The 21,707-nt window shown below is 40.6% G+C and overlaps 1 long non-coding RNA gene across 3 annotated transcripts in view; it reads left to right on the top strand.

Annotated features, from left to right (window-relative positions):
• Positions 1-21,101, top strand: part of LOC136007314 (uncharacterized) — a 28,324-nt gene extending 7,223 nt beyond the window's left edge. The window contains exons 2-4 of one of the 3 annotated variants that reach the window (XR_010609611.1): positions 8,727-8,821; positions 9,400-9,481; positions 10,473-10,918. This is a non-coding gene — a long non-coding RNA (uncharacterized LOC136007314). Of the gene's footprint in view, positions 1-8,726; positions 8,822-9,399; positions 9,482-10,472; positions 10,919-19,677; positions 19,749-21,024 lie in introns of those variants that run through there. The other 2 variants (XR_010609613.1, XR_010609612.1) reach the window with 2 other exon arrangements.
• Positions 21,102-21,707: the final 606 nt, after the last annotated feature.

The following is a 21,707-nucleotide window of genomic DNA, read 5'->3' as shown; positions in this document are numbered from 1 at the left end:
AGGGAGCTACAAAAGCAGGTTGGAGGAAAAGATTCTATTTCCCCCAAGTTATAGGCTTTTGATATCTCAGTTTATTCAGCTTATAATGCACTTTTTTGGGTACACAGGGTGTAGGGAGAGACAGGTGGTGGTGGGGCAGGTGATAAGGGGAGGGCTTGCTTTCAGAATCTATTAGTCTTGGTCATCATGTTTGGTGCAGGAGACAGGGCTGCGGAAGCCAATGTGTTCCTGCTGCTGGAAATGTAAACCTACAGCAGCAGCCTGCTGGTTTTAGGCAGAAGGAGGCAAGATAAGCGAGGGTATCCCTCAGTCCTTCTTCCTGAAGCTAAGAAGATGTAGTGAAGTTTAGAGCTGAGAGACCCTATCTTAAAGGAACTGTCCTGACCCCTGGCTTAGGATATATATCTGATCCCACTGATATCTCAACTGATATTGAAGTATTTTATATAAGGCTTATAATTTGGGCAAGGTTGCAAGCAAAGCATTTGAGAGACTTGGGATACAGTGAAGAGGCTCTGGTCTCTGCCTCTGAATTTCTTCCTGATTTATATCAGTCTGTGCAGTACCCACCAGAATCACTTTCCTGGGTTCCAGTCTGCTATATTGCCAGGGTACTACTAAGGGCCTCTAGCCAGCATACTGCTGTGTGCATGATGAGGATCCATCCCTTCTCGGTCAAGGAAAGGAAGAGATTTGAGACTAGGGGAGTGCTCTACCCACTTTTAAGTAAGTGGGGCATGCAGTGACCTTCTGCAGTTTTGTGCATCTGGCCATTTGCTTTATTTGGTTTTCCTCTAAGCACCCACAAATGAAATATTTCATACTGAAAGCATGTTTTGTGCCCAGTGAAATGGCTTGTTTTCACTGCCGTGAGAAAAGAAATGAGAACTTCAGAAGGGCTGCAGTCAGGACCTTCCCCTGTCCTCCCTATTTTGTTGCCAACCTGAAAAAATCAGTTATTACTGTAGTCCAACTTCAGGCGTAGCGTCAACAGGTAAGGGACAAATCATGAAATGTCTTGCTGTAGGAGGGTTTTGGAGCTTCCAACTGAAAGACTTTTCTTGGGAAGTGATCTCAGATGCTTAGTGTGTGATTTAAACAGCAACATATCCTGCAATTGCTGTAAGATAATATTAACTTATTTTAAAGCATGCCAGGCCTGTTGGTAAATGTTGTCTAGTAACTGATACTCAGAAGGCTGCTCAGTTGCTTGTGGTAATGTGGTCTTCCTCTTTGCAAGATTATTGGTCTTTTAAGTGGTATCCAACAACTTTCCTCTAAAGAGTGGAATACTAAACTCAGCCAAGAAATGCTTTGAAATGATATTTAACCTAAGGCTGCCAGTGTTATGGAACATGAAGGGATAATATTTTTCCTCTTCAAATTCACATGCATGTGATTAATTGCAGTATTTATCCATAGCTAAGTACTGTATAAAGCTCTATCTATTAATCTTCATTGCAGTTCAGCAAGTGAAATATTTTTAGATGTTACAAATGGTCTCTGCTCAGTGTTAATTTCTCTGTTTCATTAATATGTACTTTTGCATACATATAAAATTATAATATACCGTAATTCTAATAATTATTTTTTTATGCTAGATAAATATCTAGTATTCATTGAGGAATTCATTGGAATTTATATTCCATTGAGGAATATGGAAAAAAATTGAAGATGAGCCAAATGGCACAACTGAGAGCAATATTGGTGACTTCCCATAGTCTAATCTATGCATTTGCGGGATAGTTTTCCTAAAAGGATTCCTAAAAACATCCTAAGTAAATTCTTCCTTCATAAGGATATGAAGGGGCCATTGTTCCCAGCTTCGTTTACTCTGCAGTGTGGGACAGACATGCTAGACTTGTCTCTTAAGAAAATGGGTTGAATTCTGGAAGTGCTGGACACGCAGCTTAGGATATTTTAAACAGATCTAAGAATAACACTTAAAGATAGCCAATATATTCCTTTACACCTTTCCTACTTGGAAGGTTCTTTCTTGTCTCTGCGTTAATGCATTCCTATCAGTTGATCAGTTCAGTGTAAGCCAGGAGTTGGCACAATTCCTCCAAGTACACTTTTTATTATCTTTGTATGAATGAGAGCCATTCCATTTTTGTGAAGTAGGCTATTGTGTCGGGTGATCATGCTACTATGGGTGCTCTGCTCCAGTGGCTATGAGGGACCATGCACAAATGTTCAGAGGTCTGTTAACCTGAAAAAAAAATAAGGCTGGCCTATTGTGAAGCAGCTAGAGATTGAGACTTGAAAAGTTCCCATCCAGATCAGTTGAAGTTCCTTGAGCACTAGTAAACTGCTGGAAGAATAGAAGGCTCAAACCACTGGGTACTTGGTTCATTTTGGGCCTAAAGAGTTCTGTTAACATTGGTGCATGTTCACATGAGTCATCAAGTCATGTTGCAATCACAGATCGTATTACTTCAGCTAAAAAGGCTGTGGGGAAAATACACAAGCTCAGATTTTTCTCTTCTCTAGCTTTGTTCTGCTGCCTCTTTCTCGAAACAATTTACATATGAAATAGTCCAAAGGTTAAACTGTTACTAACCCCTGATGGCAACGAACAGTTTCATGAACCAGCTACTAGGATCCTTACAGAAAATGTCTGCACTTGTTTAGCCAGAGCAGGTTTTTTTTTTGTTTTTATCATGATCCTCATGGCACTTTGAGTAGTGCTTCAGTTTGGGCTATTAATTTCTGTCTCTTTTGCATAGTATTCCTTTCTTGCTGCATGTTTTCATTCTGGGATGTGACTAAAAAAAAAAAAAGATGTTTTTACCTCAATCAGTGACCATTCTTGCAGACAAATGTAGCTTTTTCTGATATTTGGCTCTCAAGGAGTGTTCAGTGGCACAGTCTAGAGCATTCCTGAGTACTGTCCAGCTTTGGCTTAATTTGACCGCCTGAATCTGTAGACTGAAGTTCTACTTGAACATGGTCATCTTCTTTCCTTTTATCTCATATCTTCAATGTCATCTCCATCTTCTTGGAAAAAGACAGGGTTGGAGAAGAATAGCAAGTCTTCTATTTCATTGCCATCTGATGTTCTAGCTACAGATGGTGGCTGACTAATGGTGAACATCCTGTTCCCTTCTGCTGCAGGAAGTCCATATAGAAGAGATAAGAGCAGAGATGCAATGGGAGCTGGCTGGGCTTCCCACTGGGGCTGTCTGCCTCCTCACTCTTGAAGCTGCAAGTGTCAGCACTGTGCTGAGCTCCCAGAAACTGGAAATGGCACAAGAGATTGCCATGTAGCTCCTGATGCTTCTTAGGTACTTATGACGGTGATACACCTGACTGACACTTTTTCTTCTGTTCTTTTAACTAAGCACTTCAGCTTTTTGAGGCTGGCCACTTTTGTCCATGGTTTGAATTTTTTATGTCTTTACTTGGAGAGAAAAAAATACCCCTGGTGACAAAATCTCTGCTCAAATGTGACTCTTCTACTGAGCAAATGTTAATAAAAATGAAATAGAACTTCAGAGCAACACAATCCTCCAGTCTGGAGAAGAAATCCCTGCAGATTTCAGCTCCTGGTACTCCTGTGTCTTGCTTGAGTGGATGGAGTAGAGCACTCTGAACTGTTAAGCTCAGTTGCAGCAAACCCACCAGCTTTTGCCGAGAAGATACGATTGCCTGAGCTGTACAGAAAGCATGAGCTTGAGGCAGGAAAGCTCTGAACTCTCCAAATCCCCAGTTTAACGTAGTCCTGTGGTTTTTACAAGAACTCTGAGCAGAACTTGAAGTTTCCTGGGCTGGATGTGCTGAACTGCTCTTCACTCTTCCTACTTTTGGAAACCTGTGTCTGTCCAGTTTCAGAAATACTTATCCTCAAAAGTGATAGAGCCTTAATACATAGGTCACTTCAGAAATGGTATGAAAAGATAATCTTCACCCCACCATGAGGGAATTACTAGTTAATGCCATTCAATGAACAGGAAAAGATACTAGATTTGTAGGATGTAAGGTATTTCTCTGTCTTAATGTTCCATGAATTCCGGTGTTTGGCATAGTAACCTTCATATGATAAATTACACTTATAGCTTATTTTTACTTGATTCACTGCTGCCATTGCATCAATTAAGTCCTCATAACTTGTAATCTTCAGAAAACAATTTGGGTATCCAACTAAGAAATTTTAGCCTGAGTATTATTTTCTTTCTTCTACCTGCTTTTCTAAATACTAAAAATGCCTGATGTAAAAAAAAAGATATTTAGGGATAAACTGAAACTAGATTTAGGAAGCTATATGTTGCCAAAATGTAGATCTAAAAATAGGATATTTCTACTATTATTGATAGATATTCTAGGCCTCCCAAATGATTACACAAGAACTCCTTAGGACTAGAAAGGAGCAAGATGATGGATGTTAAAGTAGTGTCATTTTTAGGCATTTTTTGAAAATTAGTGGCTTTTTTTTTCTCCAATCTGGGAGCTACACAGCAGGATTAATGGTAACTAATGCAGTGTAGGCTTAGACAAAAAGTATTCCCAGCAAGTAATTTTAAGTCTCTTCAACATTATCTGATATTGTAAGTAAATAGGAATACATGATGATATGACCTGATTTGTTGGCATGAGTGTGGGATACTAACTTTAAAGTAGCATATAATTTAAAATGTAAAAGCTTTCTAATGGCCATCCTAAAGTATTCCATATGTACTACGTTTCACAGTATTTCTCACTGTGCATTTTACATGTGCTGTCTCTTTGGCAAAGTTTATCAACAGTTAGATATTTTACGAGAATCTGGCTGTATATACGTTACTGCTGGTGATCCTTCCATTATTAGTTTTACTCAAGTTCACAGGGGAAGCATTGTTTCTATGCCTTGGGAAAAAGTTGTAAATCTTATAATAGAGTTACTTTGTAAAACAGCTGCAAATAGTTTTTCTCCAACCCTCTTTTTTTTCCTCTCCTGCTTTTTGACACTTTCTGCAAAGATTCTCAATTTTTGAATATGGAAATGTCATAATCCTATAACGCCCAGAAGCTCAGAAATTAAGTTTGGAAATCTTAACTTCAATTAAGCCCTTGCCTTTCCCGACAAAGATGTGAAAATAGAGGAAAAACAATTAAAGAAATATCCTAGGCAAAAATTTGCAAGTCAAGATTGTTGAGAAAAGAATGCCACTTTTGGTTTAGGAAATACATCTATTAAAACAAACAAGCGGTGGACTAATTATAGTTGTGGGGCAGCTATTCTGTCAGAGTTGCAAAAATGAGGATAATGGTCCACACTCAGGGGAGAGAAGTGAGCGGAGACAGAGGGTGCTCAGTTGTGAGTCAGGCGAATAATGATACTTCAGCATGTCTAATTGTCTAATGCTGCAGTGTGTATAAACTAGGGCATGCTGTATATTTTACAAATTAAAAGCAGCTCAAGGCTGTCTTCTTTTTATATGAGCTCTGCTCTGCTGCAGAGGAGTTGGCTTTGGGAGTTGTTTCCTGTGTTGCTCACTGCTTGGCTCTAGCAATATGGAAGTGGAAATGTCATTCAGTCAGTTTTGAAAGATGCAGTTGCATCAGCACTGTGTTACTGTGAAAGACTTTTCCTATAATTTTGCCTTTGAATGATCTCCAACAGTCCCTCTGCTTTGCCTTCAGAGATTTAAGTTGGCAAGTGCTTAGTGTTGCTTTGAGTTGTGTCTTTGGATGTGAACTGAAGGTCTTCCTTGTGACCTTCCAAGCTGGCGTGCAGAGTGCTGTACATGGGATACACTAAGGGGAAATAGAGCGGTGAGGCTCTGCATCATCTGGCTTCAGGCATCGGAAGTGCTTTGATTAGGAGCTTAATCTCCCTGTAGTGAGTGCTGAGACATGCCCCTCAGAGGAGGGACTCAGAATACGTAGAGTAGAAGCCTACCTCTTTCAAAGTTTTTTGAGTTTTGGCATTGCAGTATCTGTAACGTCCCTCCTAATGATACTAAGACCTGGAAAACCTCTTTTTAGTGAAACTCCTGAAAGAGATAGAGCCTTTGAGAACTAACGGAAACTAATGAAGTTTGTTTATATATATATATATATACATATACAAAAAAAAGGTCAAATAGCTAAAAAAAGGTATCTTGGTAACTTCTGTTTTCCTTATGCCACAGCATGCTGCCTTCCAAGCTCACCAAATTATATTACAAAAGGAAGGCGGCCATCTCTGTTCCTTGGTCGCCTTTGTGGATACTTACCCGTAGTAAACATCACTGTCTGCCTCTTTCTCCATACAACCTTTGAACCTATCTTTTAATTTGAATTCAGTTCCAGGATTTTGGTAATGTTCAACTATCTTGTTAAAGATCTTAATCCATATATTGTCTTTCAGTAGTAGTAAAACCTGGTTAATAAGAATGAAGCTAAACTGAACTAATTTTTCTGTGGTGGGAAGGGCTTGAGGCTTGCATCCCATCAGTTTTCCTGGACTGGGTCATTTAGAGTCCAGCTGTGTTTCAGGCTTTTCCTAGCATGGGGTGCTGTCAGCTGCTCATGTGGAATGCTAGTGAGTCTCCTGCATCTTGAGGACTGAAAGCATTTTGGCTCCAGCTTTAGCAAATGTTATTGATTTTAGGTTTGGTATTTTTTTCCTTAGTAGATTAAACCTGTGCAAATATTAGGGTAACAGGATACTTGATGTGAAAGGAAATGAGTCAGTACAGCATTCACCTGTGGCATACAAATAAAAGAAACAAGCAGGTGCTTCTTTTCTGGCAGCATCTTTTTAATTGGTGCTGAAGCATAGGAACAGTGTTTTCACAGAGGCAGTATGTGAAACGGTTGGTATGTTTTCTCATCTTAGGTGAGAATAAGAAAATATCAGGTAAGGAATTTCATCTCTCAATACCAAAAGCCAAGTTCTGCTTTTAGTTAAACCTAAAAAACCAAGCTGCTGTCCATGTATCACTGTAAAAAAGTCTACCTTGAAGAGACAGGAACAGGGTCTGTAGAGAGATTTACAAAATCTTTATGCTTGGACAAGGATTAAACCCCTACCTCTTTTCCCCCTGCAACAGAGCAGGCTTTATCTATAACATTTATCTTTATGGTGTCAGGCTCTTTTTGGTGCTGTTTGGAACTGGTGAGTGAATGGGAAAATGCCGAAACCTGTGAAAGGGCCTGAACCCAAGGGGTTTCCTGATTCGGACTGAAGGCTTACCAGATGGAGGTTATTAAACAATCAAATTGGAGAGTGTTTATCAGAGGTAACCAGACTTCTGAAGACGCTTGAAGTTATCCTGTCAGGAGTTGAAGGTCACAGGTCAGATCCTTTGTCAGGTTTCCCTGCAATAAGCTTTCAAAGGCGAGAGCCAGCACTTTGCAAACTGCCAACATAAACATATCCTTTCATATAATGCTGGCAAATGTCTGCATATGCAGATATATGCATATGTCTCTAATTACCCACACTTCTTTCAGGCTCAGAGTAAAAAGAAAGCCACAAAACCATATCTTTAAGCACTCCAATATAAAACCATGGATCTCAGCATACCCAAACTTTCTAGAGTTTGAAAACCTTATCCCAATTTGGAATTTGTCTATAACACACATCTCTACTATAGCCACAAGATCAGAATGCTCATGCCTTTTAGTAGTTATGCAAGAAAATACCCAGAGACAGATTTGTGTAATTAAAATCCTGATTACTGAGGGGATCAGCATATGATGAGGCAAGAAATGGTGGCTAATATCTGATGGTATCTTGCAAAAAAGAGAGCCCTAAAGCTTGAATTTGTTTAATGCTTATTTGGCTTCCCATATATGAACGATATTGATCATCTTTTGACAAGCACCACTGATGATAATGAGTAAGAGCAGGAGTGTTATTTGTTTTGGTTTGCATTGCTGAGCATGACATTTAAAGCATGCCTCTCTTTAAGGGCATTAGTTTTAAACCTTTCAAGGAGTGTTTTCAGAGTCAAGCTTTTCAGGCTTCATCTTCCCACTTCTGCAAGACTAGGTGCTTATAGCAGCTGACCAGCTGTGACCACCATCACCACCTGCTAGCAGGCATCTTCTCTAGTACTGCAGAAGGACGCCTCTGTAGCCACCACTGGTTTTGGTATACGTCTGTAAAAAGGGTTATACAGTGTGTTTAATTTCTGGAACAAGGGACTGGATTTTATGACCTAAAAATCCCTCTGAGAACTAGATATGCTTGTATATTGTTAGCCTTTCTTGTGAATTGGAAACTTGGTGAAGAAAAAGACCAAAATTACTTTATTCCCTCTGAAATTACAGTGCTTCTGAAAATCACATCCATAGAGAGCTCTAGTTAGATCCTGACAAAGAATCATTGCTTTTAATTAAATTGTAAGTATTTCTTGGTAGCGATTACAGTTGTTTTAATTATTTCTATAAGTATGATACCACTGGCTCACACTGGAGCTTTTCAAAACGCATCTCTCCTCCCTAGAAGGACAAATAGTATGCTCTGATGAGTGAACTCATGTGATTTGGAGATACTGTAGTTAACAGATTAGTGTTTCTGTGATTGTAAAGATTCAGCTGTCAACTTTCATTTACTTTTAAACCTCACTTTTCTCTTTATCCTGGGGCATTATGGAAGTAGTTTCTTGTAAAATTGGAGTGAACTAAACCAAGAAAAGAAAATTAAAGAATGCTCACAGTTCCCCCAAGAGGTGTGGAAAATGTGGAAATGATTCAAGTTTTATTGGGGAAAAAAGAGCAAGAAAAAAATGAAGATAAACAATTCTAACATGTAGGTCAAGAGGGCATCCCAGCTTGCAGAGAATATTGTGTAGACTGAAGATAGCATTCCGGTGCCTGTGCAGTGGCTATGACTCGCTGGAGCTCCCTGGTGAGTCATCCCCAGTCCTGCTTATCTACTCCCTGTTGCCCCAAACTTAGAACTGTGCAAATCCCCTCCTGTCACACAAGCAAGGGTACCTGCTCCTGTTCTTTGATCAAAATGACAGCATTGCTCACATGAGGAGCACATGTGGTACCATACAGTGGACCACGTGCATCTGTATTAGGTTGCCTGATTTGAGTTGCACGACAGTCCTTTGTTTCTGACTGGGGAATGATTGAGGTGGGATTCAGTGAATACCTTTAAATGAGCAGTGTGCATCTGGCCACATGATGAGGAAGGTGTCCTGCTGTATATCCCACAAATGTGACTATCAGAGGCAGTATGTATCAATAAATTGTCCACCTTGAATGTAGCCTAGTCACTAAAGTTAGCATTCATGCTAATGGAAATTAACATTTTAATCTCTTCTATCCTCAGAAAAAAAAAAAAGTGAATTTATAAATGCAAGATAAAAATATCTTTCTTTGACTTACCCAGTTTTGTGAGAAAAAGGCTGCAGACAGCATCATTCTGTTTAGGCTTTCATAGGTGGGACTATTCCTAATTCATCCCACTCTTTCTAGTTCATGAGGTGAAGGCAAAGAAGTGAAAAGACCTCATTCCAGCAGGACAGCTGGGAATACAAGCAAGTATCACAAGTCCCAGGTGAGAATGCTGCTCTCCAGGCATACAGCAGCTAAAAATGCTATCTCCAGAGCCATCCCTTGTCTGCTTGAGAATACCTCACCAGGGTCTGAAGGGCTAGTTCAGATGGAAACAAGAGGTTACTTGCACTGGCTACTGAATTAGGCACTGTAACCAGACAACTTCTGCTCAAAACCGCTTCCAAATGAAAAGATTTTGAGAAGCTCTCTAAAACCAGGTACAGGTAATGCAAATGCTACAAGGTGCCATGAAATACATTAGGTGGAGCAGATAGGGAAGTGGGATTTCTTCTTTAACTAAAAGGTTTAGCTCTTGTGGAAGTGTCCTATTTCACTTTGCATTAGCTACTGTAGTGTCCTGATCCACTGGGTACTGATCCAATGGGTATGATGCTGTCTGAGGGCTGGTCCCCCATATTAATTCCTGTAATTCTTTTTTCAGTATCTGAAATTACTTTGTAATTGGGTGACAATTGCCATAATAACTCAGACTGTTCACACTTTGAAACATGGAATATCTCTTTTCCTCCTGATACTTTCCCACTTCCCAAGTGCTCTTTTAAAGTGTTTCTCAGAGATTCTCTAATTGTCTACATGTCATAATTCCCCAAACACATTAAAATAAATGTCATTCCACCCTGCAGTATTTCCATATGTAACCTTGCCTGTAAAATAAATGAACAGAAATCAAATACTACCACCCTTATTCCACATTTCTGCTTGTTTTTAGACAACTTCAAAAAGGCATTCATTATGTTAACAATTTTAATTATTTATATTGGTTTTTATCTCCAAATCTGTGCTTCACCTCTTCTGGGTAAGTGCAGAAACCTTTCATTCTTCTAATCCTCCTCCAGTTCATATCAACTTGTTTTCACTTTTCTCTTTTTGATTTTTTTTTTCTAGCCTTTTGTTTGTTTTTTTTTCTTGCAAACCTTAACTGGCTCTGCCTCCTCATTTAGTTTCTTCCTCCTCCTCCATTTCCAATACAGATTATTCTTTGTCCTTGGAGCTTTGAGCAGTCCCATGTGAACACTCATCAGTTACTTCTGCTGCTTTGCTGACATGAGTGTTGCAGTGTGCAGAATGGAAGAGTCAGCAATGCTTGGACCTTGATTATGAGAAGACCCTCCCCCTGCTACTTAAAACCTCCCTTGCAAACACTGGAGGGGAGGGGAAACACATGGTGGAGCTGATATATTAATACACATACAATAGCACCAATTGCCTGCAGGAGTAAAAAACCCTGAACACCTAACTTGAGAACAAAATTAATTTTAAAATGTAGGTCATATGCTAATGCAGCTCCCAGCGTAACCTGTGTAGCACCACCAAGCACAACATAGGAGTGAATTGTGCCTTCTTGGTTTTATCGTTTGCTCTTCTTGCTGTTTTCTGTTTGTATACATCAGCTCTCAGAAGCAATGACCACATTAAAGAGAGGATTCCTTTCGTCTGATGATCAATAACAATGTTTTGCATTATTCTTATGGTGGGGACGATGGATACTCCTTCATTGCTGATACAGAAAGGAAAGGAAGGATTTCTTCTATGACCATGTTGCTTGGTGGGCAGGCTGTGTCATGGGGGGATGCTTGCTGAAGTACCCGTTTTGTCCTCCACAGCAGTTGTGCCCAGATGCTCTGGCCAGGGGGGCTGGAGTGCTCAGATCTACCAGCACAAGTAGTTGCGCTTTGTGGCTGCACCTACGTGGTGTGAGCAGACTTAATGCATCCACACAGAAAGATTTGATTTGCATGCACTTGGTAGACTCGGTGCTTTACTGAAACATTAGGCATCCCTTCTCCTGCATGACCTTCACAGTTTGTCCGTGTTTGAAGTCTGACTGTTGGATGACTGTTAAGCTCTGAAGGGATGGTTTCTTTACTGCTACTGAAGCTGTCTTTACAACGTGGTTTAGACATTTGCGAAGTTCAGGACATTAAATGGAGGCTGTGACAGATTTAGAGCTGCACAGTAAGAACTTATAAATACCGTATGCTGACTTGGGTTCTTGGGGTGTTTACTGCATAATTATATTGTTTAATACAGGGGAATGGAGAGAAATAAGTGAGAGAAAAAGATGCAAGATAAGGTACTTGCCAAAAGTTTGAGTACTAGAGGGCAATGGCAAAGCAAGAAAGAGGCAAAGCTTGTCAAGAAAAACCAAGCAAACAAATGCAGAAGTGGCATTTGGAAACAAAACAAAACAAAACAAAAACAACAAAACAAACCCAAACCAAATTGAAAACCAAACACCAAAAGTGTCTTAAGAAAAGGGGGTGGTTGGCTTTGGAACCCCTAGAGCACCTATCTGGTGAAAGGCTCAATATGGGTATCTCAGGAAACTGAGCTCACCTATGCTAGTGCCTGGAGGAAGCAAGCATGTAGACCTACACCAAACATACATGCTCTTGCCTGCAGAGCCTGGTGAATTGTGTAGTGTGTGTTAAAATGGGAATTCAGTGATGCTAATTAGTATTGTAGGAGTTTATTTTTTGTCTTTTTTGGTTATTAAAAAAAATCATTGTAGAAAGACTTGAGTTTTCTTTTAAGATCGTTTAAAATATTTTCCTTCACTTTTTGTATCAAAAGGCTCAAGAAATTACAAGTCAAGCAAGACATTGTTTCAGGCCAGTAAATTTCTTTTTTCCTGCCTCAGCTTTCAACTCAATAGAAAATTAAAGGGATTTGTGCAGGCCAAAGTATCATTTGGATCTTCCAGCAAAACCGTTAAGAGAATCAGGCCATATAGCTGTTTATAGTTGGTGCTGTACTTTAAAAACTCCCTCCTCAAAAGCTTAGCACTAAAAATCCCCAAAGGCTTTGTTTTAAGACCGTCCGATCACTGCCATGTTGCAGTCTGATTCTGATGGAAGAGCTGGGAACTGAATCTAGTAAGTAAAATCTTTATCGAGCACTTCCACCCAGTATGACAAGTACATTGGTGTATATGTTCTTTCTGTTGGCAGCACTGGGCTGCAAGCCACTTGACTACCTGATATTCCAGCAGCTTTAGAGATGTGGCTCCTGTTGTGCGTAGAAGAGTCAAATTTCTCGGCAGATCTGTACAGCCCACCTTGATCTCCATGTGCTTGGATCTGGAGTGGTTTGGTATTACTGCTAGTATGTTCTAGCTGGCAAAGCAGGGACAGTTAAGCTAGCATGAGCATTGCAGCAGAAATCATGAAATTGCAGCAGAATCACAGAATACTGCCAGAGAAGATATAAGCAGCCCCCTTGGAGAAAAATAGAAAAATAGGTAGAGGTGTAGTATTATATCATACGTAGTTACAACACAGGTTGCCATTAGAGAAAGGACTCATTAAATCTTGTGTACCAAGGACAGAGTCATTTTATTGGGTTGCTTCTGAGATGACCCTGCGGCTCTTGGCACCAAGCATATGAGGAGAACATAAGAATTCCACTATTTCCTTTTTGCTCCTGCAAAAAATAATTGCTGCACTCATTTTTTTTGTGAAAGCTTGCTGCCTGGATAGGGTGGTACCATGGGGTGTTGAGAAATGGCTTAGATGTTGTGCACTTGAATGGTCATCTTACTGAACAAACAACTGCCCATTTAAATGTCCACTTAATTATAGTGGTTCCAGTTTGTCCCATGCTTATAACAGTTGTGTCAGCATTTTTACAATAAACCTTTGTTACCTGAATTTTATATCTGCCTGTAAAATGTTGCTCTAGGCAGGTATGTGATGTATAAGATAGAGGCAGAAAAAATATAAAAATGTCCATTACAAATTAAAAGTGGGCATCATGATTTTGAAGAAAATACTGTAGCTTGGGCTTATCTAGTAGACTTGCAGTAAAGGTATGCCTGCTGTGGGGAAGAGATTCCTTGTCCTGGAAAGGATGGCAGCTGGCTGTAGTACTGCATACTTTAGTCTGCTCACCCTCAGTTGAACTGGTGGTTACTACATCTGCTGTGATAGAGCCCTCTGACAAAGTCATTTTGTGTCTCCAGTAAAATTCCATACCCTCAACTCTTGCATGAAATGGCATGGCACATTTTCCACCCCCTTTAGCTTCTTTTGTCTTTCACCTCTCTGCTTTTACCTTTTGGTTTTGGGTTTGGTTTTCTTTTTCAAAGTAGGCAAAACAACACTTCCTAGCTTCGCAAGAATCCACAAATGAAAAATTCAGCAAACCAGTGCTACTGATTCCCACACACCTATGTTTTTCTGCAGCTCTATGCTCTCTTTCTTAGAAGCACAGGTTTCAATGCCCTCTCAAGAGAGAAAAATCATTTAGAACAAGGAAGTCTTTCCCTGACTGGCTTTTCTAATCTGCTTGACTTTCCTGCCTCTATCTCAGCTGTCCAGGTGCTTCTGTACTTTCCTAAACCCAGCTTTGACTGGCTCACATCTATTAAAGGACCTGCTCATTTACAGCACTCTGGTGACATGAGGAAGTGCTATTGCCCCCATTTATTTGACTAAATATAGCCTAAATGAGATTTAATGACTTGCCCAAAGGAGAGCAGCATGGGCAGGAAATGATTGAGCCTGATCTGTCATAAGGAAAAGATAACTTTCCTCCTTTTCTGGGTAACTTTGTTTTTAAAGAGGAATTTGGGAAAGATATTTCTAAAAAGCACTAACCAAGATGTTATATGAGAGTATCTTGTCATACCTTAATTTATAATCCCACAAGCTGTATTTTCAGACTTTTACTTGGAGTTTAAATACATGTTGTCAGTTTTGCTCATCCATTCTTCACATCTGCAGGTGTTCACTTTAGTTATGTTTGCGCAAATCGGGTATTTAAATGTCAAAAACTCTGATATGATCGTGCCTTTGGTTCATCTTCCCCTGTTGAGGTAACTGCAGGGGCCTCTGATTATTAAGTAATGGGAATTAACAAGACAAATGTAAACATTTGTTCAAAGGGATTGTATATGGAAACCTTAATTAGAGGGCATGAAGCCATTAAAGAGTAAAAGCCTGCTGGCCTGGGGCTGGTGGGGAATGCTGGCCTTCACAGCTACAAGCCCAGCCAATTTCTCTACTCTGAAGGGTTTATTTTTGTTCAGAGAAACAGTTGGAATAGTCCATTTTATTTTAGGTTGGTTTTTTTTTTAATATAGTTAAGGCTGAGACAATTTTTTCCTTATACCCATTTTAAATACTTTATGCAACATCTACTTTCAGCAGGGACTTACAAATATATCCATGCGCTTCTTTCTGACATGTATGCTGGCTGGGGTTGAGCTTCATTGAAATGCTCATTTTGTGAAAATTCTTGCATTTCTTTGTTAAAATTCATGCAAGTAAATAAAGTATAATCTGCAAAAGCCAGAGATAGTTTTTAATTGCACAGGAACAGCACATCTCAGTGGCTCGTGACTTCTCTATTTTAAAGCATATTCTGCTTAACACTCTTCTGCATGTATCTTGCAGGCCTTTTTGCTGCTCTCAAAAAGGAGAATGAAGAAAAGCTTTTCTTTTTTGTTTTCGATTTCTGTAGGTTGGAAATAACAAAGAAAAACTCAGTTGAAATATCCTTTAATGAGATGGAGGGGAATTGTTTGCTAGTGGTATAAGACATATCCTAGTGTTGCTTTTGTGATTGTGAAACGGATGTGTAGTGGGCCTGGCTGGGATAGAGTTAATTTTATTTGTAAAGGCTTGTAGGGTGCTACGTTCTGGATCTGTGATCAAAACAGCGTTGATAGCGCACCGATGTTAGTCAGTGCTCAGCAAAGCTTATGCAGTGTCAAGGCATTTTATGCTTCTTGCACTGCCCCACCAGCAAACAGGCTGGGGTGTGTGAGAAACTGGGAGAGGACACAGCTGGGACAGCCAAGCCCAACTGACCCAAAGAGATATCCCATGCCATATGACATTGTGCTCAGCATGCGAAGCTGGGGGAAAGGAGGAGGAAGGGGGGACATTCAGAGTTACGGTGTTCATCTTCACAAATGACTGTTGTGTATGCAGCTTTCGCTTTTTTGCCTATTGAACTATCTCAACCCATGGTTTCCACACTTGCCTTTGATTCTCACTCCAATCCCACTTAGGGTTTGTGGGAGTGAGGGAATGGCTGTGTGGGCATCAGCTACCTACCAGGGTTAATCCACAACAGGGCAGAAGCATGTCAAAGGGAAAGTAGGTGTTGGGTATTGGCAGCCTGACTAATGAGAGCCATCAGTAAGGGGCATGTGGTCAGAGACTGAAGTCACATTTCACAGCTTGCTTTGTGTTTTGCAAGGCTGCTTCTTTAGGGCGACTGAAGAATGTGCAGAAGTTGAGGTGGAAGCATGACAAAAGGAAACAAGTTGTGTATAAGAGTACAGCTGAGTGTGGTTTGTGGAGAAATTGTCTTGAGCCAAAGGGATATCTAAGTTGTTAGGGTGCTCTTCAAAGAGGTCAGCATGAATGTCCTTACAGTCCTCCCCTTGCCAAGTAAAGGAAACCAATCCAAGGCACTGCAAATGTGTGTCCTTACCTCCTGTAATCCACAGGGCTTTTTGGATGGCGGCCTCATTCTTTGAGAGCAGAGTGCTAATATGCATGATCAGCTGGTGAGCTCTTGGTCATCTTATCAATTCCTTACACCTTGTGTGTTTTTTCTGCTGTCTTGTTCCAAGAATTAGATGCAGCATCTCCAAAGGCTGTGCCAATGCTCTGGTTATGTTGTTTAAATAAAACACAGTCAGAACTCCTGGGGGCCAGAAATCCTTCCTATTGAAGGTTCCTATGGGATTAATATTGGACCCTTTGTTAGGGCCCGATCAATGAAGCTGTTAGCTTGGTCCAAGAAATTTAATGTGTGTTACACAGTTGCAAGTCTAAGTGCTGATGCTGAATAAGGAGGACTGCCTGGATAGCATTATGTTGCTAACTATGCTAAGTGAATGCAGTCCCAGGGTGACTGTTTCTAAAATGCATAGTGGAATGAATTACAGCACCACTGAAAGGAATGAACTGGGTAAACCTACTTTGATGGCAAAATGGCTTCAAATACATGCCTCTTTGCTACTCCAAAAGGCTTCAGTGCATCTGGTGTGTAGGCTATGATCTTCACTTCTGTCCCACAGGGTATTCACCATCTTGTTTCTTGCTGTGTGTACTCCCTGTGAAGTTTCCTTTCAGGTGCAGTTGTAGTATTGTGCATTAGAAATTCACAAGGAAAATCCAGCAAGCAGTGCTTGAGATTTTCAAATGACAGGCAGATAGCTATTAGCAGTAATCCTCTTTCTGTATTCTCCAAAGAGCTCTTTGACAAGGGTGTGTGCAGGACAGGAAGCACTTGACAGTATTCAGCTCAAATCCTTCCACTGCAAATGAAGGAAACAGAGACCCTCCATCATCCTCAGCATTGGTGCAGACAGCCTGCCTTGGGAGGCAATGTCTCCATAGTTGTATGTGGTCGGGCCAGTCTCCTTCATCTGCCTAAAAGGCCACCCAGAAGTTATGTGGGCTTGGAGAGCAATAGACACTGAAAGTTATGGTCAGTGCACAAGCCTGCAGCCAAGGGCCCCTGAAACAACACTGAGATGAGCACTGTGTGGGATTGTTTGGGTTTTTTGATCCGCCCCCCCCCCCCCCCCCCCCCCCCCAGCATCCTCATCCCTCTTCTTCCCTTGCTTGTGTGTGATGGGTGGATGGCAGTGAAGTAGCTCTCCTGTCACTGCTATAAAAGAAGGGTGATCCCTACTTGGTCAACTGGGTGCTTTCAAGTCCCACAGGGCCTACCTGGAGCTGTTGACAGCCAGAAGAAAAGGGGAGTGGAATTACAGAGGAAGGATGTTCTTTGTTTAAGAAGCTCTGCACCTTTGACTTGGGGGACAGTATGAGTCAATGCTATTTCTATAGGACCAAGCATAGGTTATCCTGCTGAGGCTGTGTAGGTGGGACTGGCAGTAGGGTTGTGCCTAGGAAATAAGAGATGTAAAGCTTACTTTTCCAGAAGGAAGGCAGCCAGCCGGCATGTCCATGTCTGACCATCAAAGTATCTCTCTTCCAAGGCTGTCTGTGATTTTCAGGATGCATCTCATGGCTGTAGGAAGGATTACTTATTTTTTAAATACAGCCCCTCAAAACTGATGTGTAGAGTGAGAATTCACCCTGCTCTGGTGTTTGTCCATAATGAACTTCCCAATGCTTCTTAAATAAATGACAAGTTATATCTTTTCTTTAAATTGCATATTGATTATCTGTACCTTTTATAGACATAAAAGGGAGGAAGTTGGCCAAGTGGGTTGGCTGTGGTGAAAACAACCTTTCTGTGTTGCATATGTACAATTGTGTACTGTGGGCATGCAAATCTGAAGGAGTGTGATCATACTTCAGATGATGTCAGTGAAGTTACAAATTATAAACAAAATCAAGATTTGTCTCACTGTGGCCTTCTTTGAATCCGTACTTCCTTGATCTATGGTTGTAGCTGATTTACAGTTAGTGACTCCATAATTCCAGACTTTTCTGCCAAAACCCATCAGCCTTCCCCATGAAGATCTAAGCTTTTATTTGGGAAGGAAATAATTTAGTTAATTTGCTGAATAAGTGTGTGGTAGCTTTTTGTGGGTAAGCCTAAGGGAGAAGATTAAAATCACAAAACACATTTGAACATCAGCTGGCTGTATGAAATACAAGACAATGAAAGTCAAGACAATGACAACAACAATTTAATAGTTTATTTAAGAATCTCTAGCATTTTGCTACAAAACTGCATAGTGATCTGGGCTCTGAAATGCTTATGTGTATGATGGGTGTACGATAGCTTTTCTTATATCAAGATTTGGATTTAAACATAAATGGCAACTGGAAGAACATTACTTTGTAGAAAGTCTGAGGATGCTCTTCCCTTGTTTGCTGTCTAATAATCAGTCTAGCTATTGCCATATGTGAAGTCTTAATCTTAAATTACATCATTTCAAAGAAATCTGCACTCAACATTTGCATTAAAGGATCGCTTTTAAACAAATTCTAGCAATAACCACATAATAAATTCTGGCTTTCCATAAGTTCATTACTGTCTGCTTCTGATTGCCCTGCTGGCATTATATCTCTCTCATGACACAACTGTTGGCTAAGGCTTGATGTTTCACACATGGAACTTTGTGAAAGCTTCACCAGACCACACAGCTGATTGGAGCAGCTAGCAGGTTTCATCATCTGCTGCAGGAAATCACAGTTTGAGAAACAAGGTGCAAAGAGACAAGAGGGTTCTGTTTAAAAAAAACCAAAACAACAAACCAAACCTAAGACAAAACCCCTTCTGTACAGAAGTAGCTAGTTAAATTAATGTTACTTTATGTAAATCCAATAAGTGGTTGTGACCATAAAGTGACCAGAAGCATAGGATCAAGGCTGAAGTTGAAAGAATAGACAAGCAGGTCCCAGGAGTGTGAAGATACATCCTGTTTAGCATTTCCCTTCTGTTTGGGTTTACATCATGAACAGCTATGTGATCTGATACCTGCGGGTGGACACCATCAGTTCAGCTTTATCTTGTTCATATTCATAGACCCTTCTGTGAAATATCCCAATTTCAGCCTCAAGGGTGCTGCAAAAACCAGAAGCAGTTTGTTCTGGTGGTCTAGGAAAAGTAGCCCTTCTGAAGGAGAGAAGTAAACTCTCTGCGCTTATAAAATTAAAAAAGTAAAGAAAAATAGGGCTTTGAAAAGCTTTAAGGACAGTCTTGTATTTGTCCTGGCTGTGGCCAGGTGACTTGGTACCAAACTGGAGGCATTCTTGAGGTTATCCTGGTAACATAAGATTTGCATTAGCGATGTTTAAGCCTGTTAAAACATAAATTGAGGTTGGAACCGCAGCATTGCTTGAAATTGCTAGTAATAACAATGTCTCTATATCTGTGGAGTCTGTTTAAAGGAGTATGATGAAAGTGGCAGTGGAAGGGGGGGAGCTAAATACTCCGTTGCTGCCCCTTTTCAGAACATTTGGGTATCTCAAGTTCAGCATGAAGAAATCACAAACAGACAAAAAAACCCCAACCAAAATCTTAAAGAGCTGGTTCTAAAGTGTTTAATTTAGGGATCTCAAAACAGACTTTTACTGTATGTGGTATTGCAGTCTCTGTGTCCAAAGCAAGTCAAGCTCCTAAATCATATTAGTTCATTGATGCGGTCACCTCTCTGTTGCTTTCCTGAAAACTCAAGGCTCATGGCATCACACTTTATAATGAAGGAAGACTGAAACTTTTTTTTTTTTTAAGCAAAGCAGGACTTTTACAGACTCCTTTAACTCCAGAAAAGGCAGTAAGAATCTTGAAACACAGGACTTGAGGTAAAACAAATTTTCAGTACTATGTATTATATGCTGCCTCATTTTTGACCACAGGGTAATCATGTTTCATCTGTCTGTGATGGGGAAGTTGAGACAAGATGCAGTGATGTTATTCCTCCCAGGATCCCAGTATGAGGATAAACCCCACTATTCCTCACTCTGTCCCCATTGCATTGGCCAGTGAACTCTAAAGGGCTCTACTGTGCTTAGCTTAATGATGTTTTTAGTTAACTGCTATCAATCTCTTTGGGGTTTTATCTTGGTTTTTACAGTGCTTATTGTGGTTTAAACTATTAAGATTCAGAGTGTGTGCAAGTAGTATTTTGTAACTGAAAGGTGTTTTCCATTTCCATTTCCACCTTGTTCATAGTCCTTGAATTAAGTCACCATGGAAAAATGCCAAATAATACACCCTTTTTTTGGCAAATAAATGTAAAAAACCTTGATGCCTCAAGCATATTACATGCTTTGCAGGAAATTCCCAGCCTCTTACAACAAAGAGACAGCCAGGCACCGTATCAGCTTTTCAGAGCAGATCAAAATTGCAGTTACTTGCAGGAATTGTGGAGCTCAATGTCAGAGCTCACCTTTTTGAGTACCATTCACATGCACCCGTTTCTAGATGCCTGGTATCCACAATGTGTTCTGTGGCCACTGTTTGTCTTTGAGGGACACTATCATATGAACCAGATACCCATAGCAACTTCAAAATGCTAAGAGCTAAAGTAAATTGACAAATACAGATGCACATGTATCTCGAACTGGAGAGCCCAAGCATGTAACATGTTACTGAGATACTATTGCATATTTCATTAGTAACTTTTTATATTGGAATATTTGAATGTGTTTGAGGTGAAATTCCATCCTACAAAGGAATTTAGGAGTTGAACATCCTATTATATGAAGACTATTTGATGTGTATTGATACAGTGTGTGCTGATAAACCTAACTGCATTTTGGTGAAAAGTGTTTTATATGGGATCAGGCTGTGTAAAGCAGAATCGCCCTAGACAAAGGGCTGAGCCTAGAAGACGTGTTATTAATAGTTACTTGTGTTCTAGCAGAAAGATGTAAATTGCCCAATTCATGTTCTCATATCAATACATTAGCCTTCAGTGCTGGTGTCTGGCATGCCAGTAAAGTCATAGGAAAGAGGGCTCCCATTCTGAGGTGGTGCAGCATGCAGCGAGGACTGAACAGTTTGCATATGTACAACCCCCACGGCAAATTAAGAGGTATTTGGCCTTACTTGTCTCCATTCTTTCTCTCTTCACAGTTACTATGGTCTGAAGGATGGGATTCTCCCAAGGGATACACAAGGCATTTGTGGTGTACCAGGACCAACTTCCTTTACATAGACTTCAAATCAAATTAAACTCAACATCTAAAAAGCTGTGATCTCGGGGTGGGGTGTGTGTGTGGGGGTGGGGTGGGGAGGAATAATCAGAACCAAATCTGGACTTCCCAATTCCCAAGGACAGCTTAAAACAATGGTTGTACATGGACTGTGGCTGGTACTTAGGATGTGGGCTGCTGGCTCTCTTTTGCTCTTCAGTCACAGTAAGAAAAGCTAGGGGCAGGACTCCTAACCTCATCATAGAATAGTTAGGGTTGGAAAGGACCTTAAGCCCATCTAGTTCCAACCCCCTACCATGGGCAGGGATGTCTCACACTAAACCATGTCACCCAAGGCTCTGTCCAACCTGGCCTTGAACACTGCCAGGGATGGAGTATTCACAACCTCCCTGGGCAACCCATTCCAGTGCCTCACCACCCTCACATTCCAGTGCCTCACCACCCTCACAGTAAGGAAATTCTTCATTATAGCTAACCTAAATTTCCCCTGTTTAAGCTTAAACCCGTTACCCCTTGTCCTGTCACTGCAGCACCCCAATGAATAGTTCCTCCCCAGCATCCCTATAGGCTCCCTTTCAGATACTGGAAGGCTGCTATGAGGTC

This window comes from Lathamus discolor, chromosome 1 (genome assembly GCF_037157495.1).
Source record: "Lathamus discolor isolate bLatDis1 chromosome 1, bLatDis1.hap1, whole genome shotgun sequence".
Taxonomy (NCBI): domain Eukaryota; kingdom Metazoa; phylum Chordata; class Aves; order Psittaciformes; family Psittacidae; genus Lathamus; species Lathamus discolor.
The sequence above is the reverse complement of the archived record's forward strand: the minus strand, read 5'-3'. Positions and strand labels throughout refer to the sequence as shown.